This window comes from Triticum aestivum, chromosome 5B (assembly GCF_018294505.1).
Source record: "Triticum aestivum cultivar Chinese Spring chromosome 5B, IWGSC CS RefSeq v2.1, whole genome shotgun sequence".
Lineage (NCBI taxonomy): Eukaryota > Viridiplantae > Streptophyta > Magnoliopsida > Poales > Poaceae > Triticum > Triticum aestivum.
Window position 1 is genome coordinate 558,275,510 of NC_057807.1, and position 4,450 is coordinate 558,279,959.

General features: G+C 43.7%; 6 non-coding genes across 6 annotated transcripts; all 6 read left to right on the forward strand.

Annotated features, from left to right (window-relative positions):
- Positions 1-2,906: 2,906 nt before the first annotated feature.
- LOC123118074 (small nucleolar RNA Z195/SNORD33/SNORD32 family) lies at positions 2,907-2,989 on the forward strand. The gene has a single exon (XR_006457696.1). It is a non-coding gene; the product is annotated as a small nucleolar RNA Z195/SNORD33/SNORD32 family (small nucleolar RNA).
- A 224-nt stretch (positions 2,990-3,213) lies between these two features.
- On the forward strand, positions 3,214-3,299 carry LOC123118076 (small nucleolar RNA Z196/R39/R59 family). The gene has a single exon (XR_006457698.1). It is a non-coding gene; the product is annotated as a small nucleolar RNA Z196/R39/R59 family (small nucleolar RNA).
- Positions 3,300-3,389: 90 nt separating this feature from the next.
- On the forward strand, positions 3,390-3,536 carry LOC123118255 (small nucleolar RNA F1/F2/snoR5a). Its single transcript, XR_006457805.1, has one exon. It is a non-coding gene; the product is annotated as a small nucleolar RNA F1/F2/snoR5a (small nucleolar RNA).
- Positions 3,537-3,566: 30 nt separating this feature from the next.
- LOC123118338 (small nucleolar RNA SNOR75) lies at positions 3,567-3,653 on the forward strand. Its single transcript, XR_006457883.1, has one exon. It is a non-coding gene; the product is annotated as a small nucleolar RNA SNOR75 (small nucleolar RNA).
- Positions 3,654-3,727: 74 nt separating this feature from the next.
- LOC123118332 (small nucleolar RNA SNOR75) lies at positions 3,728-3,814 on the forward strand. The gene has a single exon (XR_006457876.1). It is a non-coding gene; the product is annotated as a small nucleolar RNA SNOR75 (small nucleolar RNA).
- A 58-nt stretch (positions 3,815-3,872) lies between these two features.
- LOC123118086 (small nucleolar RNA Z105) lies at positions 3,873-3,939 on the forward strand. Its single transcript, XR_006457708.1, has one exon. It is a non-coding gene; the product is annotated as a small nucleolar RNA Z105 (small nucleolar RNA).
- The last annotated feature ends 511 nt before the right edge of the window (positions 3,940-4,450 follow it).

A 4,450-nucleotide genomic window follows, 5' to 3' on the forward strand; every position in this document is an offset into this window, starting at 1 on the left:
AAAACTCTGCAAGGATATAGTCCTTGTCTGCTTTTTCTTTTTCATTATTGTATTGAACATATCCAGGATAAAGTATCTGATCCTCCAGACCTGGTGCATCAGGAAATGCCTCCTCCACAACTGGATCACCTGTTTTGTTTGGTTGTTCTTGACTTTCATTAACACATGGAGTTCCAAAAGCAGTAAAGGTGTCACTTGTTGCCCTACTTCTACTGCTAGCCCTAGTTCTAGCCCTTGTCCCTCCAGCGGTAGGATTAAAACTAGAGGGCCTAGATGCAGAGGGCCTAGAAGTAGATGGGTTTTGAAACCTTTGTGCTCTAGTTCTCTGTATCACTGTGATTTCGAAGTTGCATGACATAATTTGTGCATTTCTTGCAAACATCAAACCTAACTCTGAATCACACTGTACAGGGACCCAACAAAGGGTGTTACTATCCCAATGTCTCATCTCAACAGCATCAAACAATCCCCATGGATACTTAGCACAAATGGCAGCCCTGAAATCCTGGTACGAAGTAGTGTTGTCCACAAACAATGGAAAAGTGAAGCCACAATCTTTTCCTTTAGTACACGTAGAAACTAGAACAGTGGTCTCCATTCTAGTAGAAAGATGGAATGCGGTTGCTGGATTCATCCTACGATAAAAAATATGCCATCTCCTGTTAAAAAACGAACAAAACCGAGCCTAAATCATCGTTGAATCAATCCTACGGTAATAAACACGAGCAGATCTAAGTCTGATACTTACCCCGCAGGAATTTCCCGTGCAGATCCGCTGCCCTTGTTGCCGTGGGCGCCGCCACCGTCGCCTTGTATGCGCCCCCGTGCAGATCTGTTACCCTTGTCATCATGGGCGCCGCCACCGTCGCCTTGTACGCGCTCCCGTGCAGATCCGCTGCCCTCTCGCCGTGGGCGCCACCACCTTCGCCTTGTACGCGCTCCCCTGCAGATCCGCTGCCCTTGTCGCCATTGGCTCCACCAGCACCGCCGCCTTCTCCACGCTCAAGTGAAGATGTGGTGTCCCTGCGGCGACGGCCGCGGCCGCCGACGCTTTCTCCGGTCTCCCCCATCGCCTGGCAATGAATTTGGCGGTCCGGGTTTCGCCGCCGCCGAGCGAGCTAGGGTTGGTGAGAGAGAATGGGAGACAGTGGGGAACGAGAGAGTGTGAGCTGGTTAGGTCGACCGGGGGGCAAGGCTTGTCCAAAATCTAGCGCCGCTTACGGTCAAACAACGCTGACTGAACGGAGCCGTGCCGGAAGGGCAAAAGCACAAGCCAAGCTAGCTGAGTTGGGCAAGACCGCGTGTTATACAAAACTAGGGGTATTCCTGTCGAGGGTGACACAACTAAGGACACATATACAATTATCCCTATTAGATATTGTGGCATGGAGTATTTTTTGGCGTTATTTAAGTAAGTAATAACAGAAAAACAAGTGCATATGAAGGTGTCTTGGATAATTAATTATGGAGGGATCAGATGGGTGTTCATATGTTGACTAATAACATCTCTAAATCTATCATGAAAGCGGTGACACACGAATATAAGAATAAGCGCACTTCGGCCCAGAGCACAGCATCTTATATATATATGTAGTACATCCATAAATCCATTAGATTGTCACACACCAAACCTAGTGGCTCATATTCCATCCAAGGACTCGTAAGCACCATAAGCAATATTTTTAAACATAACATTACAACATATAATTTGAAAGCCATATTACTCTACCCGCAAAAAGTAAATATATTACTCTCACATCCCGTGTTACAGTGATAAAAGGTTAATAAAGAATTTTTTTTATAATAGTGAGGCAAACCCGTCAAATGTTTCTTTTCCTACTATCGCATGGGAAAACTTAAAAAACAAGGAACTATTCCATGTAATACACACCACTTTCATCGTTATTGTTTCACGTAGACATGCCAATAATTAGATTAATGAAACATGAGCAATATATATCTATCAATATCCATCCACCCATGATAATACGGATACAGATTAATCATTCATCACATGGTAAAAGATCCACCGCATGAATTACATATGGACGAACACAATCATGTAGGGTAGCTTGTGAGATCTTGGTACTACTACCCGTTCGTTCGTTTGGATGGAGTCAGATGAGCTCCTGCATGGATTCATGCGGTCTCCTTGAGGCGTGAGATTAGGGTTTCTTATCGTGCGTGCGTGATGACACTTCATATTGATTCAAGAGTTCAAAGGCGTCGGTCCTTAAGGGCAAGTGCACGAAGACTTTAGAAGGTTATCGACAAGGTTAGCCCGACTTTGGCAGGCAGCGATGAGAACGGCGCCTTGATAATTCGTTCTGGTAGCGGTAGTGATCTTCATTGTTCGAGGGACATTTGTGTAGTTTGGATTATGTTTGAGGCTTAGAAATTTAATAATATACCTTTTTTAGAAGACAAAAAAATGTTGGTCACTTGGCCATACAGCTAGGAGAATGAACCAGTAGATTCTTTTGTTAAAGAACAAAATGTTCATAGTTTTTTTTTCGAGTTCTGCAAAATGCACCAGTAGAGATTCTTTCTTAGGACACCAGTAGGTTTTTTGAGGGGTAAGACACCAGTAGATTTTTTTGAGGGGTAACCAAGTAGGCTGGTCATGGGGTAAGAAGACACCAGTAGATATTTAATCTTTGCAATGCACAACGCACTTCGGCCCATAGCACGGCATCTTAGCCCGGCCCAGTGTTGTACCCGTTCGGCGAGTCCTCCGTGCAAACCGAGCGAACCCTAGCCGCCACCGCCTATAAATGGAATCCTCCTGCACCTGCGATTGACACCCAAGCCAAGCCGCCTCTCTCCTGCAGCAGTCGATTCTTCTCCCCATTTCCTGTCCGTCTCTTTGTTGCTTTTTTCTTCCTCTTGGATGCATTTCTCCCGGGTTGAAATGAGGAAAATCAATCCATAACCAAATTTCTGCATCTACAGATGATGAGAAACAACATGCACTACCATCTGATCTCACCTGGGATTCTTCTCCCCATTTTCCTTCGCTCTTTTTTGCTGCTCTGTCTTTCTGTTTCGATGCAGTTCTCCGGGGGATTGAAATGAGGATAAACCAATCCATAACCAAATCTCTGCATCTACAGATGATGAGAAACAACATGCACTACCATCTGATCTCACCCCCTCCGCCTCCTCTGTTTTTTTGATTTCCTTTTGGTTCTTTTCTCATGTTTTTCGATTGGTTGCAATCGGTGATGTAATCGTTTAAGTATGCTGAGTTCCTCTGTGATTATCTCAACAACAATCACCATCTTTCGACTGAGATTGCACTGATTTTTTCCCTCAGATCTAGTTTTGGAAAACGCCCCATCTTTCGTTGATTGCTTATAGGATATGTGATTTGATTTGTACGGTGGGACGAATGCCATGAGGTATCTGATGCTTGGTCTATTTCAATGGCCTTGTTTCTCGTTAGATTGGCAGAGAGCGAGAAGGAAACGGGTTTTTTGCGACACTGGCTGCTCCCATACCAGGAGCTTCCTGTTACTATACCCCCGTTTACATTCACTCATTTTTGTAAATTGTTTGTCGTTTGTTCTCGGTGATGATCAACACTGATTAGATGTCCGATACAATCCATTCCTTAAACCATGGGGACAATACGAGGCATTTGTCTGAGAGAACATCCCTTGTTCATCGCTTTTTCTGTGAAGCTGACGTGTTTTTGCATCTTCCCCTGTTTTCCGTAGCTCTTGGTTCTCTGTGATGATGAAAACAGATGACGAGTCTGATGTAATCCATTCTATTAAACCGTGTGGACAATCGAGGCATTTGTCTGAGGGAACATTTGCTTAGTCAAATTCTTTGCTTGCGTTAAAGTTATTTTGGTAGGATTTGTGTTGCTGGCATGATGAGGAATACAATTGTTGTCGGATCTATTTGATGATAAAATCCTCCTACTCATTCTGAATGTCAAGTCGCAGCAAATATCGTTTTCTTTTATCAAACCATGCAAATATGGTTTTCTAATGAAACTCTTATCTTACACCTGTGGTTCTCTCTTTGTTGCACATGTGCTGAAGGTTTTGTGCCAACACATACGAAAGACATGGCGTGATCATAATTTTTGACTACTGAAGTAAAATGTTTAGTAAAATTTGCAGATATTATGTAACCTAAATGAACCAACGAAAGTGAAACCAAAACGCAGTTCTTGGTACCTTCCGCCCAGAAGTTGCAAGGAATGCAACGAAGACTCCACAGAGCAAAACACTAGTGGCCAGATTGTTGTAAAAAACAACATGACAGGCTTCTCCATGAATCAAGTTCTGAACATTTTGTTAATTTTTTTTGTTAACACCGAATTGGACTGTGAGGACCCGCGTTTATGCACATTGATGCTGGAGAAGGACCTTCTACCAGGCCTGGCAATCTTCATCAAACATGATGGAATTTAGCAAAGTTCAGCAAGCACAATTAC